Raw genomic sequence first — 20,532 nt, 5'->3', positions numbered from 1 at the left:
AAAATCAGACTCAGATGAGACAGTGATATTGGGACTACAAAACTGGGAATAAAAAACAAAAAACTATGATTAATATTAAAGTCTCTTATTCAAAATGTAAACAGTATGCAAGATCCAGTGGATAAATTCAGCAGAAAGACAGAAAGTTAACACAAATCAAAATGGAGTATGAGAAATTAAAAATGTTAACATACAACAACGAAGAATATCTATGGAAGGTTCATAAGTACACCAAACACAGCCAATGAAATAATTTGTGAATGTAAATATATGTCAATAGCAACTGCAGAAACTCAAACGCTGTGAAGGAAATGGTGAGTAAAAGAGAACAGGCTGTCAAAGAGCTGTGGTAAAATATCACCTGGTCTAATATGTATGTAATTGGAATCTCAGAAAAAGATGAAACAGAAAACAGGGCAGAATAAATAATTTAAAAAAAAAATGACCAAACTTTTTTTCAAAATTAATGATAGATACCACACCACAGATAAAAGAACCACATTGAAATAGCAGAACAAATACACTTTAGAACTTTTTTTAAATCTTGTGATATCAGACTTAAATTGCAGAACTCCAAAGACAAAGTGAAAATACTGCAGGCAACTGGAGAAAAAAAAAAATTACATTATCTACACAAGAACAATAAGAAATATAGCGTATTTCTAATCACAAATATTGCAAGAAAGAGTATAATGAAATAAATATGTCAAGTTCTAGCGGTGGGAAGAAGAAACAAACCAGAATTTTATGCCTAGCAAAATACTCTTCACCACAGAAATATAAATAAGTATTTCTTCAGATAAAATGGGGTCCTTTCTACTTTCAGATAAAGTAGACTTACAAAACATGTTAAGGGGTTCATTAGGCTGAAGTAATACTGGATCTAAACGAATAAACAGAAAACACTGGAAATGGAATAAATAAAAATCATTTTAAGATATTTTAAATTACTCTTAAAAGATAATTATTTAAAGAAAAAGTTAATCATGTCTTGGTGTCATAACCTTATCTTATCTTCAAAAATGTATTACCAGGCCGGGCGCGGTGGCTCAAGCCTGTAATCCCAGCACTTTGGGAGGCCGAGACGGGCGGATCACGAGGTAAGGAGATCGAGACCATCCTGGCGAACACCGTGAAACCCCGTCTCTACTAAAAAATACAAAAAACTAGCCGGGCGAGGTGGCGGGCGCCTGTAGTCCCAGCTACTCGGGAGGCTGAGGCAGGAGAATGGCGTAAACCTGGGAGGCGGAGCTTGCAGTGAGCTGAGATCCGGCCACTGCACTCCAGCCCGGGTTACAGAGCAAGACTCCGTCTCAAAAAAAAAAAAAAAAAAAAAAAAAAAAATGTATTACCATAATGTTACTGCAGAACAAATTAGAGAGAGGAATTAGGAATATTCTGTTAGTGTTTCTACACATGAGAGAGAGTGACACTATTAAAGATAGCATCGTGATTTAAAAATGTGTATTGTAAAACTAATCATCCTTCAGGAGTTTTAAAAGAGGTGTGACTAATATCAATAAGGATATAAAACAGTATTATTAAAAAGCTTAATCAGAAAATCAATAAGAAAGCAGTGAACTTGAACAATGCTACAGATCAAATGGACCTAACAAATATGTATAGATTATTTTAAAAATTTCTTTGGAGACAAAGTCTTGCATTTCACCCAGGCTGAGGTGCAGTGGTGTAATCAGAGCTCACTGCAACCTCGAACTCCTAGGCTCAGGCAATCCTCCCGCTCCAGCCTCTCAAGTAACTAGAACTACAGGTATGTGCCACCATGCCCAGCTATTTTTCCTGTTTTTATTTATTTATTTATTTATTTTTTGGAAGAACGAAGATCTGGTTTTGTTATGCAGGCTGGTCTCAAACTCCTGGCCTCCAGAAATCCCCCCACACCAACCTTCCAAAGTGCTGAGATTACAGGTGTGATCCACTGTGCTCAACCCCAATAAATATTCCATCCAATAAAGTATTCCATCCAATAGCAACAAAATACATGTTATTCTCAAATGTACACATCAGATTCTTCAAGACAGATTACATGTTAAGCCATAAAACAAGTCTTAACAAATTTAAGAAGACTGAAGTCATATTGTGTATTTTTTAACTGTAATGGTATGAAACTAGAAATCTATTATGGGAGGAAAATGGGCAAATTGAAAAATATGTGAAAATTAACCCACTTGTGAACAAAAAAATGCCTCTGAGAATAAATTACTCATGGAATGCTACAAAAAGCAGCTCTAAGGGGAATTTATAGGAATAAATGCCTACATTAATTAAAAACAAATCCCAGGTAAATAAATTTGTACCTCTAGGAACTAGAAAAAAAGAAATGGAGCCTATAGTAGAATCAAGTAAATAAAGATCAGAGAGAGAGGTGAGAGCATGTGCTAGCAGCCCTCACTCTCCGAGCCTCCTCGGCCTCTGCATCCACTCTGGTGGTGCTTGAGGAGCCCTTCAGCCCACCACTGCACTGTGGGAACCCCTCTCTGAGCTGGCCCAGACCGGAGCCGGCTCCCTCTGCTTGCAGGGAGGTGTGGAGGGAGAGGCGAGGGCTGGAACCCGGGTTGTGGGCAGCACTCACAGGCCAGCGCAACTTCCCGCCGGTGCCGGTGAGAGATGGCTGGCCCGCAGTGGGAGCAGTGGCCAGCACCGCCAGCCCAGGGCAATGAGGGGCTTAGCACCTGAGCCAGCAGCTGTGGAGGTTGCCCCAGGTCCCCCAGCACTGCTGGCCTGCATGCGCGGCTATAAAATTCTCACCTGGCCTCAGACACCTCCTAGTGGGGCAGGGCTCCAGACCTGCAGCCCACCATGCCTGAACCCCATCCTGGCAGTGGACTCCCACTGCTGCTGGAGCCTACCCACAGGAGAGCCGCACCCTGCTCCTCCTCGCCCGGTCCCATTGACTGCCCAAGGGCTGAGGAGTGCAGGCACAGCACGGGACTGGCAGGCAGCTCCGCCTACAGCCCCAGCAGGGGATCCACTAGGTGAAGCCAGCTGGGCTCCTGGGTCTAGAGGGGACTTGGAGAACTTTAATGTCTAGCTAGGGGATTGTGAATACACCAATCAGCACTCTGTGTCTAGTTCAAGGTTTGTAAATACACCAATCAGTACTCTGTATCTATCTAACCTAGTGGGGACTGGAGAACTTTTATGTCTAGCTGAGGGATCCTAAAGGCCCCAAGCAGCACCCTGTCAGAATGGTCCAATCAGCTTTCTGTAAAATGGACCAATCAGCTCTCTGAAAAATGGACCAATCAGCAGGATGTGGGTGGGGCCAGATAAGGGAATAAAAGCGGGCTGCCTGAGCCAGCCAGCAGCAACCTGCTCCGTCCTCTTCCATAGTGTGGAAGCTTTGTGTTTTCACTCTTCGCAATAAATCTTGGTACTGCTCACTCTTTGGGTCCACGCTGGTTTTATGAGCTGTACCATTCACTGGGAAGGTCTGGAGCTTCACTCCGGAAGCCAGCAAGACCACGAACCCACCGGAAGGAAGAAGCTCCAGACACATGTGAATGTCTGAAGGAGCAAGCTCCGGACAAACCATCTTTAATAACTGCAACACTCGCTGCAAGGGTCCACGGCTTCATTCTTGAAGTCAGTGAGACCAAGAACCCACCAATTCCAGACACAAGAGCAGAAATAAATGAAAAAAGCTAGAAAAACAAACAATAGTAGATATTAATAAAAGTGAAATTTGGTTTCTTAGAACATAAAATTGACAAATCTTTAGCTAAACTAAGAAAAAAGAATACTCAAGTATAATTATAAATGAATGAGACATTAAAATTGGTTTCACATAAAGACAAATGATTATGAGCAATAATATGAACAATTATATGCCAACAATTTGGATAACCTAGGAAAGATAGAAAACATGTTAAATACAATCTACCAAGACTAAATCGTGTAGAAATACAAATCTGAACAGACCAATTGTATTAGTCGATTTTCATCATGCTGATAAAGACATACCCAAAAGTTAGGAATGAAAAGAAGTTTCATTGGAGTTACACTTCCACATACCTGGGGAAGACTCAGAATCATGGTGGGCGGCAAAAGGCACTTCTTAAATGGCAGTGGCAAGAGAAAAATGAGGAAGGCGTAAAAGTGGAAACCCATGATAAACCCATTAAATCTCACGAAACTTATTCCCTATCACGAGAATATCATGGGAAAGATTGGCCTTTGTGATTCAACTACCTCCCCCTGGGTTCCTACCACTGCATGTGGAAATTCTGGGAAATACAAGCCAAGTTGAGATTTGGATGGGGACGCAGCCAAAGCATATCACCAATAATGAGAAAGAAGATTAAATCACTAAACAAAAAGCCCAGTAACTGATGGCTTCATTGGTGAATTACTACAACCCAACCGTTTAAAAAAGAGTTAATGCCAGTCCTGCTGAAATTCTTCCAAAACAGTGAAGAAGAAGAAATATATTCAAACTTAGTTTACAAGGTGAGAATTACCATGATATCAAAACTAGGCAAGGACACTACAAGAAAAATACAAGTTACAGGCCAATATGAACATAGGTACAAAAATCCTTAACAAAATACTAACAAATTATATTCAACTTAACCTTAAAAGAATAATACACAGAATCAAGGAGGATTTGTCCCTGAATTATCAGGATGATTTGCCATAAATCAATTAATATGATACATTATAATAGAATACAGAATAAAAATCATCTAACCATTTCAATGTATGATAAAACAGTATTAGACAAAATTCACCATTCTTTCATGATTAAACACTCAACAATTTAGGTATGAAAGAAATGTACACCAACATAATAAACATTATATATCACAAGCCCAAATGTAACATTGCACTCAATAGTGAAGAAGCTGAAAGCTTTTCCTCTAAGATCAGAAAAAAAAAAAATGGCAAGGTTGGATGCAGTGGCTCACACCTGTAGTACCAGCATGTTGGAAGGCCAAGGTGAGCGGATCACGAGGTCAAGAGATGGAGACCATCCTGTCCAACATGGTGAAACCCCGTCTCTACCAAAAATACAAACATTAACGGGGTGGTATGTGCCTGTAGTTCACAGCTACTCGGGAGGCTGAAGCAGCAGAATCGATTGAACCTGGGAGACAGAGGTTGCAGTGAGCCAAGATCACACCACTGCACTCCAGCCTGGCAACACAGTGAGACTTTGTCTCAAAGAAAAAAAAAAGGGGGGGGGGGGTAAGATTTCTTACTCTCACTACTTGTAATCGACAGAGTACTGAAAGTTTTAGCTATGCAATTAAGTTAAATTTAAAACTTCCAGATAGCCTAAGAATAAGTAAAATTATCTTTATTTGCAAATGACAAATTCATTGAAGTTGCATTATGCAAAATAAATGTGTAAAACTTAGTAGCTCTTCCATGTAGTAAGAAACCATTAAGAAATTTAAAATACAATCTTATTTATAATGAAATCAATAAAAATAAAATACTTAGGGATAAATTTAACCAACGAGAGAAAGATCTGTACGTTAAAACCTTAACACATTTCATTAAAGAAACTGCAGAAGAAACAAATAAATTTATACTCATGGATCAGAACAAATAGTATTGTAAAAATGTCTGTATTACCCAAAGGGAACTACATACTCAGGATAACCCTCACCAAAATTCTTACTGCACTTTCTACACAAATGCAAAAAGGAGATCGAATATTCATATTAAACCACAAAAGACCCCAAATACCCAACTACAAAAAAGCAAAGCTGGGGCATCACACTGTTTTATTCAAACTATACTACAAATATACAAGTAATCAAAACCTCATAGTCTTGGCATAAGAACAGAAATACAGACCAATGAAACAGTATAGAGTGCCCAGAAATAATCCACATATTTATGGTCAATTGATATTTAAATAAAATGCCAAAAATACACGAGAAAAGGGCATTCTCTTTATTAAATCTTTTTTGCAAACTGAATATCCTCATGCAGAAGAATGAAATCAAACCCCTATCTCACACCATTTACAAAATCAACTGAAAGTGGATTAAAGGCTTGAATGTAAGACCTGAAAGAAGAAAACAAAGAAAAACAGTTTATTGACATTAGTGTAAGCAATAATTTTTTAGGGTTATGACCCCAAAAGCATAAACCTCTAAAGCAAAAAATATATGCAAACAGGATTATGCAAACTAGTAACCTTCTGTATAGGAAAATAAACAACAGAGTGAAGAGACAACCTATTTAATAAAATATTTGCAGTTATACATCTCATATGGGGTTTATATCTAAATTATACAACGAGCACACACAACTAAATAGCAAGAAGATAAATAGCCTGATTGAAAGAATGGGTAAAGAACCTAATAGATATTTTCCACAGAAGATATACAAATGACTAAAAGGCATTAAGAAAACGTGCTCAACATCACTAATCATCAGAGAAATGCAAATCAAAGCCTCAAAAAGTATTACCTTACACTTGTTAGAATGACTATTATCAAAAGAACAGAAAATAACGTCACAATTAAGAATCCCAAATTTACATGAATGACATGAGGTGAGGACGTAAAGACTAAGGAACCATTGTGCACTATTGGTGGGAATGTAAATTAGTACAGACATTAATTTAACCACCTCAAAAAATTAGAAATAGAGCTACTACATGACCTAGCTGTCCCACTACAGGATACATATTCAAAGGAAATGAAATCAGTGCCCTGAAAAGAATTCCCAAGTTTACTGCAGCGCTATCCACAATAGCCAAAATATGAAATTAACATAAGTGGCCACTGATGGATAAAGGAAATGTGATATACATATTAAGTGGAATAATATTCAGCATAAAAAAAAAACCTGTCATTTGCAAAAACGTAAATGAAGTTGCATAGTTAAATAGCCAGGCCTAAAAAGACAAATTCTGCACTCGTATGCAGAATCTAAAAACTTGAACTCATAGAAACAGAGAGTATAATGGCAGTTACCAGAGGCTATAGTTTGGGGCAGGGAAGGGAGGTGGCAGAGGAAATAGGAAGTAGATGTGAAAATAAAGCTCAATCAAACTTATAGAAGTTAGAAAATCATGGGGGAAATATGACTAAAGAAATTTGAAAACCCCCAGCAAAATAGATCTTAATATGACTAATCACTTAAAAATGTCAATAAACTGAACACTCCAATTAAAAGAATGTCAGATTAGATTAAAAAGAAAATATCTTATTCTTTCCCATCTACAATAAACTAACTTTGTATATAAATAGATTGTTCAAAATAAAAAGAGCGAGAAATATACACTGCATAAACACTGACTAAAAAAAGCTGAACAACCTTTATTAATTTCGGACAAAGTAAACTTCAGAACAAAAAAAAGTTGTTAGACATAAAAAGTACCTTATTCTTAGGTACCAGAGGTAAGAACTGCAACATAAAACATCCTGAAATATATAAATCACTTACAGAAAAATAAATGTTATAAGAAAGATGCTATCTGATGTTATATAGTGTATATAATAAAAATATGTGTAGGCATATTTAGACATTTTAGTCTTTTTACAACACTGTAAGTATGCTAATTATAAAGTTACTGATTTTAAGACCTAGGTATTTTATATGTGAGTTCAAATAAAGCCACTATTAAGAATTCCAAATTTACATGAATTACATAAACACTATATATTAAAAAAGTAGTTTTATATATATGTATACACATATATGTATATGTGTACATATATAATGTACATATATTATGTATTATACATAACATATAATAAATGTTATATGTATTATATATCATGTTCTTACATATATGATGTATATTATATCACCTATGTGCAACATGTAATATATATCATGTATGTATATAATGCATATATTTGCATGTATTATATAATATGAATTTAACATATCATATATAAACATTGTATATAATATGTACACATATACATATAATATATATATATATTCAATTACTTGACATGCTCCAAAAAGCCATGTAAATATACCGAGTTTAGGATTTAGATCTTTTTAATTGTGAGGTAAATAATGCTGATGGAAAATAAGTCTGAGCAGAACGTTATATATTCACTAAATGTTGGATAGTATTATGGAATCATGATTTTAGATGGAGTACATACTAAGATAAATATTTTAGTTTACTTTGTCAAATCTACCGATGCAAGTTAGTTTTTCCCCTAACATTTTTATGATTTCTTTTTCATGCATTTCCCATAGCTAAATTATTGTTTATCATTCCGTTGTAGATTCTTTTGTAGACTTTAATCAGAGGAAATATCATGTTAATTTCTATTTAATGAGTATAGTTTAAATCGGCCTATCAGTTCATTTTGCAACACCAAGGGTGAAACTTCTTGATTTTCTGACCTAGTTCCCTTGAGAGGTTTATTTCCTCCATTATAATATAAACTGATGGACTGGATCTTGATTTTTACAGCCCCTGCTCTGTGAATTGTACCTGGAGTGATAGAAAGCTACAGTTAGGTAACTAAGTTTCTGTCCTTCTTTGCTTTCCTCAGGTTTCATCTACTGAGGTTTAGCTGGACAGAGTTAGGATTGCATTCTAATAAATTTTTACTTTTTTTCTGTTTCCCTGTGAACCAGCTACATTAATGAAATAAAGATTAGAATGTAGCACAATCATGAAATGTGAATGATGTGGTCTTAAGGGCTTTCCTTTTCTGTCAAGTGTTTGTTATTTTAAGCCTTAACAGAAACATTGTTTTCCAAGATTTTGCTAATCTTTCCTGAGATTCACGGGACAGAGACAGTTGAGGACCTCATTGTGTGTGGACTCTTTTAGTCTTATTCCTAGGGCTTTGAAATTTATGGTGAGGATATTGTTACTTGTCATCATGCCTGTAACCCAGAAATTATTAGTGAGACTTTTAGAATGTTCTTCACTTAATGAAATACTTGAAGCGTGAAAGTTGAAAAATAAGTGCTAACCTAGAATTCTATATCAAGTGAAAATATCAAGCAAAACAAATTTTACTAAAAATATAAAGGCTGGAACAAGTGAATCTAAAATGTAGAAAATGATGTAAGACACCCAAACAGTACAACCACTTGAAAAAAATCTTTGGCAATTAGACTTCTAAGTATTTATTTATTTATCTATAAAAAATACTGTTACAAAAACCTCTACATACAAAAATGTTCATAGCTAGTATATTCATAACTGCCAAAATTAGGAAAGATGCCCAATGTTCAACAACAAAGTAAATAAAGTATAATATTTGACACACTAAGTTACCAAACAGCAAGCTGTGAAAAGTACCTGCTTTCTCAAATTAGAAAAACAAAAACAAACAAAAAATAATTTAAAAATTAATACTTCATAGACCAAAAACCTTCTATGTGTATATCATTTATTATTATATTTCTCAGAGCCTGTAGAAGTAATCTCACTATATTCTTTACTCTGGTGTGACCCACTGTTTTGAGAATGAATTTATATTTCAGCCTGAAAGCAAAGAAGTCAAAGGACAGGATTGTGAGGAGTTGCTGTCAGATTGACAAATGATGGTCTTGGAGACCTGAGGTGGGACTGGGAGATGAAAATAAACCCAGGGTTGCTTAAGGAACATTGTGGCAGTAAACAGAATGATTACAATGAAAGAGAAAAGCAAAGTTAAAAACAAAAACAAGACATTAAAAACAAGCAAAAAATATATGTAAGTATCTAGGAACTGACCCATTTTCAATATTTACTTCTTTTTTTTTTTTTTTTTTTGAGACAGGCTCTCACTCTGTCAACCAGGCTAGAGTGCAGTGGTGTGAACATAGCTCACTGCAGCCTCAAACTCTTGACCTCAGGCAATAGTCTCCCCTCAGACTTCTGAGTAAATGGGATTACAGGCATGAGCTACTATGCCTGGTATATTTGTATACTGTATTAGACTGTTTGGGCTGTCACAACAGACTACCACAGACTGAGTGGGTTAAACAAGAGAAATTGATTTCTCACATTTCTGAAGGCCAGGAAGTTTGAGATCAAGGTGTTGATTCTATTCCTGGTGGTCTCTTCCAGGCTTGCAGATAGACTTTCACACTTTGTCTTTACATGATAGAGAAAAAAAGCTCTGGTGATCCTTCTTCTTTAAAAGGGTCTCCCTGCAATGTACTCATTTAACCTTTTCACTTCCAACAGACTTTCTCTCCTAAAATAGTCACATAGGGTGTCGGGGCTTCAACATATGAAATTGTGTGGGACACAATTTAGTTGATAACATATATAATATTTTGGAAGTTGTCAGACATAAAATGGAGGCACTTTGTATATTTATTTATTATTTATTTATTTATGTATTTATTTATTTATTTTGAGACGGAGTCTTGCTCTATAGCCCAGGCTGGAGTGCAGTGGTGCCATCTCAGCTCACTGAAACCTCCGCCTCCTGGGTTCAGCCATTCTCCTGCCTCAGCCTCCCAAGTAGCTGGGACTACAGGCACCTGCCACCAAGCCGGGCTAATTTTTTGTATTTTTAATAGAGATGAGGTTTCACCGTGTTAGCCAGGATGGTCTCGATCTCCTGACCTCATGATCCACCCGCCTCAACCTCCCAAAATGCTGGGATTACAGACGTGAGTCACGGCGCCCAGCCAAAATGGAGGCACTTTTGTCAGACCCTGGCAAAATGGAGTTAGGAGGCCATGAAGGGAGGGTTCTCGTGCACCTATGCCAGGTAACAAGGACTATCACAAAAGACTGCAAGAAATGTGGCCTCGCACAAAGGCCATCTCAACCTCACAAAAAAAAAAAAAAATCTTTATGTGAGGACATTCACCCAGCCAACTCCCTGTCCATCCTGCAGTTAATGCCACCCATTTTATTGAATCTTGTCAAAGATAATTGTTTCAAAACAATTTATGTAATCCTCCTCATTGTTCTTTTTATTTATTCTTTTGAGAGGGAGTCTTGCTCTGTCACCCAGGCTAGAGTGCAGTGATGTGATCTTGGCTCACTGCAACCTCTGCCTCCCAGGTTCAAGCATATTCTCCTGCCTCAGTCTCCCAAGTAGCTGGGATGACAGGCACGTGTCACCATGTCTGGTTTATTTTATTTTTTGTATTTTCAGTAGAGATCGGATTTCCCCATGTTGACCAGGCTGGTCTCGAACTCCTGACCTCAGGTGATCTGCCCGCCTCTGACCCCCAAAGTGCTGGGATTACAGGTGTGAGCCACTGTGTCTGGCCTCCTCATTGCTCTTTTAAAGACCTTGTCTTTCTTTACTTCTCTGAATATGCCCATGCATATTCCCATTGTAATACTCATTCTCAATAAATATATTTTATTTGGAGATCGTCTCTCTGTTATTTAGGCCAAAATAATCTGGTGTCAAGAAGCAGGGTGGTAGCACATTTGCCTCAGATGGATCACCAGCCCATGGGATAGAGCATGGTACTGACTGAGCCCTTTGTGTCCTTTGTCCCTGTGAGTCACCGCTTCTGCCCTGGTGAAGCCCCTTTTGGAATTCTGAAAATTCTTTCTTTTGATTTTACTTGAGATGTAGGCTTTGTTATAAGGCCACCTTTAATAAAGGTCCTTGCATACTTCTTGGGACTATAAAAGGCTTATGTCTTTTCTGGCAAGTCCTTTCTTGTATGAGAACAGGATCTTCTTGGAGAGTGGTTTATACACAACTTTTCTGGTGAATCTATTTTCTTTTTCTTTTTTGCCTCTGTTGCTTAATATTTTGCTTTGTCTCCATACCCAGCTTAACATTATTGTCAGGACTGTTATTTTGGTTTCATTTTGATTTGGCTACAGGCATCTGCAAATGCTTTGGCTCTTCTATTGTTCCCTGCTTGTTTCTGAACATCTTCCAAGAGCAAAAAAGTAACATTCTAAACAGCAGGCATGGTGTGGCCAACCAAAAGCTACTATGGCATTCACCACCATCTATGAGAAAATCGTGTCACTGAAGAAAGTCCCCTGTAGTAAGATGAATGTCACATACAGACTTGATCACCAAATGGGATAGTTCCCTTGACCTCTTCATGGACCTCATGAAGCAGGTGGTTCTTTTACTCAGCCCACAGCTCTCAACCCCTCTCGGGAAGGGGAGCATGCAGTTTAGTGGGTGCAGTAGCCGGGACGAGTGCTTCTGGGCACTGGCAGGAGTAGAACTCCACGCAGCCCCGTGTCAGTAGAGGGATAACTATGATCCCCAGAGTCCCAGAGTGCATGTGTTACGTGTGCCTTTTCAGCTTTTCCACAGATGGATTTTTCCACTGATGGATTTAGTGTTTAACAGCTCAGTGTGACAGCCCTCGGTCTCCAGAGCTCTTGACTGGTGTCCAGGAAGAATCAGGTTGCACACATGAAATGAAGATGATAAATGCAGATAATTTTATTGCAGAGGAAAGTTGCTCTCAGGAGTATGGGGAGCTGAAAAGGGGATGGAATGAGAAGGTGGTCTTCCTCTGGAGTTTAGCCATGCTTGGCTGAACTTTTCTCTAAAGTCCCACCATCAAACCACCCCTCTGAAGTCAAGCTGCTCCTCCCGGACGACCAGCTGCTTCTTCTCTTCTCTCCTTTGCTGCTCTGCCACTCTGCCAGTGGGGCCTGGGGTTTTTCTGAGTACAGGATGAGGGGAGGTACAGGTAAGGGTGGTTTTGGAGAAGGCAACATTCTGCCAAGAAAACAGGGATGCATGTTCTCATTTTGTGTCGCAGGTCCAGGCTCTTTTGTGTGGCCCTTTCCAGGGACCACCCTCTTCTACGCAGTATTTCCCTGCCTCCTGTCTATATCACTAGGGCATCTGTCAGTCTCAAGAAAATATCTGTGCTACTAGAAAAACCTTGGTCACAGGGTGGACAACTAGGGCAAAGGCCATTCACCGAGTATGAAAGGAAGTATCTTGTGCCAGGCACATTGTAAAACAAAACGCCAGTCCAAATGGCTGATGTTCCCAACAGGGTTTATGTACGATTTTCTGTGTGTTTTACTTTGTTTCTTTGTTTCTTTATCTGAAGACATTAATAAGATATAAAATGGTATTAACAAAATTCTAAGGCATGGCCAAACCTCTGGAATGCCAGCCTGCTACACATTCAAAGTTTAAGGCCCATTCTCGAGTATATTTTTTAACTGATAGGCAAATTACACCAAGGATAATTTACGGCCACATTATGGGAAGTAGTTGAACCCCCTAAGCATGATTTTCTTAAAAAACTGCAACTACATAGTTAAAAGTCAGAATATTTTAACACGTAAAGACTTCTAAACTTTCAATTTCCTTTTTTTCCTTTATCTACTTTGAAATTCTGACTTTTCTTCTCGTGTTAATATATAACTCACTGCTGAAATTATTCTTATGACACAAATTGAAAGATTGATAGTCTAAAAAGAAGAACCTGATAAGTGCTTATAAAAATTAGAACCTCAGATCAAACAAGTTTGCTTATTAACCACTCATGCCTTGCAAAAATCTTGAGTACAGAGGTATAATAAAAGGTGTCTCTATCCAGCATAGAAATTTCCTTGTCTGCCACACATAGGCCAAAGAAAAAGCCAAAAACACTTCAAATAATCCTTTGAAAATTATTTCTAAAGTGTATTCCCCAACTGGACTGATTAGTCAAGCAACTAGACCAGCAAACAAAACCAAGATAAATGTATTACTAAATTCACGGTCACTTGAAGGTTTGTTTTTCCAGTGAGTCCTAGCGAAAATGTAAACATCTGAGGAACTAACCCATAAAATCACTTAAAACTATAAAAAAAGGTAAAACAAGGTTTTTAAAAAAATAAAACTGAAATGGAAAAAGTTCCCTTGTCCCCCTTGCAGGGCATGTGATGGGGGTGTGGCTCTCTTCTTCACTGTCCTGCTGCTTAAAAGTCTAGGGGAGAATACAGACGGGCTGGCTATAGGGCTCTCACCCCACAGCATCGTCTAAGGGTGAATATCTACAGCTGAAGCTCCAATGAGCATGTGTTATATGGTGCTCTTTTACTTTAGCCCTCCATAGGTGGCTTGTGTTAATCAGCTCAATTAGACTCCTGCCTTATCGCAAGGACAGAGGACTTTCTCTATCCTGGGGTTCTTGCCTTGGCATACCAGAAGAATCATATCACACATGGGTTTAAAGAATGAGTGCAAGGTTTTATTGAGTGGAAGTAGTTCTCAGCAGATGGGGGAGCCAGAAGGGAGATGGGTTTCCCCTGGAGTCTGGACACTCAGCAGCCGAAGGTCTCCTCCAACTGCCTTGGCCTAACTTCACCTTGTTCTACTGGTTGGTGGCCTGCTGGTGTGCCGGTGTCGGCTGATGTGCTCCTCTGGACACACACTGATATGTGCCTCTGCTGATGTGCTTTTCTCGATGTCCAGCTGCCTGTGTGTCTGCCTGCTGGGGTCTTGGGGATTTTATAGACACAGGATGGGGGCATGGCAGGCCAGGGTTGTCTTGGGAAATGCAACATTTGGGCAGGAAAGCAAAAATGCCTGTCCTCACCTAGGTCTCTGGGCACAGGCCAGGAGGTGGAGCCCTAGCTAGGGACAATGCCCTTCCCCACTTCCATATCATTTAAAGGGACCATGCTCTTCCCTTCCCAGCACTTCCCTTCAATATCAAAACTGCTATGAAAAACATTTTACCCAAATATAGAGTCTATAGCCTCCATAAAATTAACTCTCAAGGGCAAATGAAAACTAAGGGTTTTCTGTTTATTGTTCATCTGTATGTTTTTATGGCTTTGTGTTGAAATATCATGTGTATATAATATTTAATTTACATAGAGCTCTATTTAATTTACATAGAGCTCTATTTAATTGGCTAGAAAAAAATAAGTTCTTTTTTTTTTTTTTTTTGAGGTGGAGTTTCACTCTTGTTGCCCAGGCTGGAGTGCAATGGCACGATCTCGGCTCACCACAACCTCCACCTCCCAGGTTCAAGCAATTCTCCTGCCTCAGCCTCCCTAGTAGCTGGGATTATAGGCATGTGCCACCAGGCCCAGCTAATTTTGTATTTTTAGTAGAGACAGGGTTTCTCCATGTTGGTCAGGCTGGTCTCGAACTCCCAACCTCAGGCGATCCACCCGCCTCGGCCTCCCAAAGTGCTGGGATTACAGGCGTGAGCCACTGTGCCCGGCTTAAAAAAAAAATAAGTTCTTAAATCGAGTAATTTTTCAAAAATATAGTAAGTAATCCAAATGTTTTTAAGTTCACATGACTTGGGTGAATCTTTGGTAGATAAACTGATGTTAAAAATTGTTAAATAAAAGCAGAAATGTCTTCAGAATTGTCTGCCTATATTTTTGCCTTTGTTTAATCTTCAGACTGTTTTTGTTTCTTTGCTAGATGTTTTATAGTCATAAAACTATAACTCTAGTCTCCAAAGAAAAATGGTCTTTGTGTAATTTTTTAATGAATGAAACTAGTTTAATATTTATTTAATTTTTTAAAAGCTACATCTTCTAAGTAATTGGAAAAATACCTATATATTTAACTTTTAAGTACTTAAGTGAATATGTGATGATCAAATACTGTAAAAATGGTTGACAGAAAAATAATTTGAGATGATAGCTTGGTTTCCGTTTTCATAAGTAATCTGGGTGTGAATGTTAAATAAATTAGGTAAGTGTAGATGAGATCAATGTTTATAAATGAATTTTTGTTGTAATTTGAAATCTTCAAGTCCTGTTATGTTAAATGAAGTGATAGACACTCATTAATCTCCGGGTCATTTCCAAATAAGACAAAATATGGAAACATTAACTACTTAACATAGGTTCTAATTTATTTACTTTTGGCTTTTTGAATTTTATAAGAAGGTAGCTGATAGTTGGGTTTGTTAATAAAGGTATCCTAGTCCACATTGAAAGATTGTTTTGTGAGGCAATACACGTTTCTCTAAATTATAAGATATATAATCATAAGTTCTTGGTGTACAAAATTGCTTATTTCCTAGGTTTTTCACTAAAAATTAAAGTTAGTAAAGGGTAAACATTTTACTTAAATTGTGTAATTCTATCTGCAAAGTACATAAGAAAGATGTGTTTTTTGTGAGATAAAATCATTTTAAAATAATATTTTTTGTTAAAAATGAATATTTTGTCACATTTAAGATTATTTGAAGGTTATTTCAAGATATGGATTTAAGAAGAAAATAACAACAAGATGGAAACCAATGACTAGAATAGAGATGCAAAGAAATTGATCAGCATGTGAATATATACATTTTTGGTAAGAAAGTTTATAAAATAATTTTAAGAAATAATCTTGTATGATCAAAATGATAAAAAAAAAGGAAAGTAAATTTTTGTTCTAAGGTAGAATGAATAACAATTGGTTATTTTGGTATGAAAAAGAAGAAAGTGTAGGACAGAACTGAATGCTTTAGCAAGTTATAAAATGTTTTAGATAATTGCAAAAGATTTATAAAAGATGACTCTTATGAAAAGAATGTTGTGTACAATTAAGTTGGCTGAAATTAAAAACTAGAAACAAATTGTATATAACTTTTTCTAAGAATTAAGAATTAATTTACTGATGCCTAACCAAATCTACTTCTCTATGTTTAAAGCAATAAGCCTTTCTTTAAGTATTTCTATGTTCTTGGTAAAAATAAAAATAAAAATAAATTGCAAAAGGCTTTGATTTTTTAATTATGAATTTTTCTATAAATGTTTAACCATCTTCTGAACTGCAGCCTTTTTCATTTTGACAGGTTTCATTTAATTTCTCAAATTTTAGGTTAAAAACAGTAATTTTATTTCTCAAAATAGTTTTTCTTTTCCAGTTTTTCACATTCATATCTCAGAATTTCAACTTGTGTTGTATGTCACTGCACATGATTTGCAGGTCGTGCATTATTGCTTTTAGCGCTTCCTTCTTATTTCCTGGGGACATTCTGACTCTGCTGCTGTTACCTGATGCTGAAAATGTTTGTCTGGAAAGCTGATGGTAGCAATCAGTATACCTTGATTTTGTGTTCTTGACTTTTTTTGATATGTCTAAATTATTCTGTGTGATCAGGAAATTCCACGTGCTTTTATTTTTCTGAAAGTCCTATATTCTCTTGCTCAAGGTATGGGTTCTCTTATTTACATCTTCTATAATAATACTACTTACACTCAACCTTGGGTTGACACCTTTCTAGTATCCAATTGAATTCAAGTGCTTTATCATCAGGTTTGACTTTCAGATTCTCTAAATGGGCTTCCCATGAAAAAGCAATCACACTGCTATTCATTCCTTCTTAAAAAGTTTGGCCTAGAAAAACAAATACATCTTATCAAAATAATTTCCTGTGTCTTGTTTTTTTTTAAATGAAGATCTTTAATTACTTAGAAAAAGTGAACCCTTAAAGCATTAAGTTTTTATATCTATGTAAATCTCAATATTTGCTTTCAAAATCTTTTGTCACTTTGGTTAAGTGAGTGACAATTATTTTACAATGATAAATGATTCTGTTTTAATTAAAAATCATCTGACATCCTTGGCAAGCTTTCTCAGTGTGAAAGTTCTAAATTAAGTCTTTTTGACCTCAGATTTATTTTTGCATTTTCCACATGTGCCCAGGAGAGCATCAAATAATGTATCTGTCATCTTGTAGAGATGCTAAACTGGTTAGGTTTGTTTGATATATGAAATTGTATAGGAAATATTGTCAAATAATAAAATGATGCCAGATCATTTTATTGCTTGATGATAATGTTATTGTCAAATAATAATAATTTATTATTTTTAATACCATGCTATATTTGTATGGATGTGTTATTCCTATGAATGTTCTAAAGATTATGTGAAATATATAAAAATCTGAGGTCATAAGATGCTGTCAGGCATGATTCTGGTTGTCATCTTAAAATGCTTTATACAATAGAAACAAATAAATTTCTATGTCAATTTTTCATTATGATAAACTCAGATAATATTTTTAACCATGTCTATTCTAAGTTTATGTCATCCACGGTTATTATTTTAATTTTTCTGTATACACATCTGCAATCCCATTCATGGAAAAGACTCTAATAAGTAGTTTTGAATATGGATTTCTGATAACTTTAAAGTCACTGGATAAAGAAAAATATGTAGAAACCTAATTAAGAAACTGATGAATTCATGTGACTTCTGAGATCAAGCAGAACAATGATTAATTACGATACTGCAGGAGACAGGGAATACTGAGTAGAAAAGGACAGTTCCCTGGCAGAGGACCCACCCTCAAGCCTGGATACCCGAGGCCCTAAATGAGAACAGGCATTTCTGTTTTTGCCCAATATTGCCCCCATTCTGCCCCCATAAGAACCCTAAATTCCAAGCTCCAGAGCAGACCAGCATACCAAAGAGAGAGGAAGGGCATCCAGATGCCGAGGTAAGTTTGGCTGGTGGGGTTGGAGAAAAGTCTAGCCACTGGGCGGCCTGACTCCAGGGTGTTATAAATAAAGTTTCAGTGCCGCAAAAGAAATAGTACTCTAATATAAAATTTTATTTGTAATTCTCAGCAAGGCAAGATACTTCTATAGAAGGGTGCGCCCTTACAGATGGAGCAATGGTGAGCGCAGACTTGGACAAGGGAGGAGAAGGGGTTCTTATTCCTGACATACTTGGCCCCTGCTGCTGTTTCCTTCCCATGTTGGCTAGGGTTAGACTGCACAGGCTAAACAGATTCCGACTGACTAATTTAAAGAGTGTGATGGGGGTGACGGGTTTGGCTGGAAAAGCGGTTATGCAGGGTGGAAAATGAATCAGGGAGGAGCAGGTAGCAGGTAATCAGAATGAGTCAGGGTGGAGCAAGTGATTGAAATGTGTCAGCGTGGAGCAGGTAATCGGAAAAAGTTTGTTTTATGAGGAAGTTAAGTTTAAAAGTAGTAGGCACATAATTGAACATACTGATATATTGATTCTTTGAAAAGAAATTTAGAACTCATATCTTACAAGGGGAAGATCGCCTTCCTACCGAATCCATCCCGTCTTCTGGCTCCCCATTCACCTTGCTGAGAGCCACCTCCACCACAAAATAAAACCGTGCACTTCTCTCTTGAGCCAGGGTGTGACCTGATTCTTCCATTACACTGGTCAAGAGCTCAGGATACAGAAGGCTGTCACATTGGCGCTCTGCCCTTGTGATAAGGCAGAGGGGCCATTGAGCTGATTAACACTCAAGCCATCTGCAGATAGCAAAGCTGAAAGAGCTTTGTAACACGCGTTTGCAGGCAGCCACTCTTAGACACCACTGGGAGGCCGAGAGCACAAAGAACTCATCCCAGGCTCTGCACCTGTCTGTCTGCATGCTCCCCCTAGGAGTCTGAGCTGAAGGGTGATCAAACAGAGGAGCCACACCTATGTTGCACGTCCTGTGAGGGAAATCAGGGAACTCTCCAGTTTCAATTACATGAGATTAAATATCTGATAAAATAACATTTTTATGACTATTTTTTAAAACATTGTTGTTCTTTCCTTAAACACTTTGTTTCCCAGATTTAAAGAAACATTCTTTTTTAAGCAATCTATAGTTTGCAGCAATATAATAAAGTATAATTTTGTGAACAAAAGTGAAAACATTTATTTTTCCTTCCTAATTGAGCCCTCCAAAATTCAGAAATGATTAATGAGTATTCTTATTTTTATGTCAATATGGTTCTTGGCATAAGTTCAATGAGAATCTGCTCTCTTCATAGCAGAATACATTTGAAAAAATTAATTGTATCAGCCGAGGTTTGACTGGGATGTCATATTTAAACTGTTTATAGATATTGTAGAGAAAGCCTGAGGCCTGCCTTAGCTTGGCCTTCTAGCCTTGAGAGGTTTTGAAATGTTTAATCTCAGATTACTATGTGGCCAGTCACTGTTCTTGCTAAACTTATGTAAATGATTAGGCCAAATTTGACAAAACCAATTACACAAACAAATTAGTCTTACTCTGTTCATCTTTGTTAGAATTCAGGGTTGCTGTGGGGGAAAATAATTTCTTTCTTTCTTTCTTTCTTTCTCTCTTTCTCTCTCTTTCTTTCTTTCTTTCTTTCTTTCTTTCTTTCTTTCTTTCTTTCTTTCTTTCTTTCTTTCTTTCTTTCTTTCTTTCTTTCTTTCTTTCTTTCTTTCTTTCTTTCTTCTTTCTTTTGAGACAGAGTCTCACTCTGTCACCCAGGCTGAAGTGCAGTGGCACGATTTCTGCTCACTGCAAGCTCCACCTCCCAGGTTCACGCCATTCTCCTGCCTCAGCCTCCTGAGCAGCTGGGACTACAGGTGCCCACCACCACGCCTGGCTAATTTTTTCGTATTTTTAGTAAAGACTGCGTTTTGCCGTGTTAGCCAGGATGGTCTCGATCTCCTGACGTCATGATCCACCCGTCTCAGCCTCCCAAAGTGCTGGGATTACAGGCGTGAGCCACTGTTCCTGGCCAAAGAATAAATTTTTAAAGAAAATCTGTAATGTTTCTTTTATTAGATTGCAGCCTTGTGCATAGCTTTCAAGTTATTATTTATCTACAAACTGGACTAGAACGTAAATTCTTGTAGCTCCCTCCAATTATTTTTTCCCCATGGAATTACTAAAAATGAAAACTGCTCTTTTTTAAAATCCTATGAGCTGAAGCTA

Source organism: Macaca nemestrina, chromosome 6 (genome assembly GCF_043159975.1).
Source record: "Macaca nemestrina isolate mMacNem1 chromosome 6, mMacNem.hap1, whole genome shotgun sequence".
NCBI classification, from domain to species: Eukaryota; Metazoa; Chordata; class Mammalia; order Primates; family Cercopithecidae; genus Macaca; species Macaca nemestrina.
Note: the sequence above shows the minus strand (reverse complement) of the source record.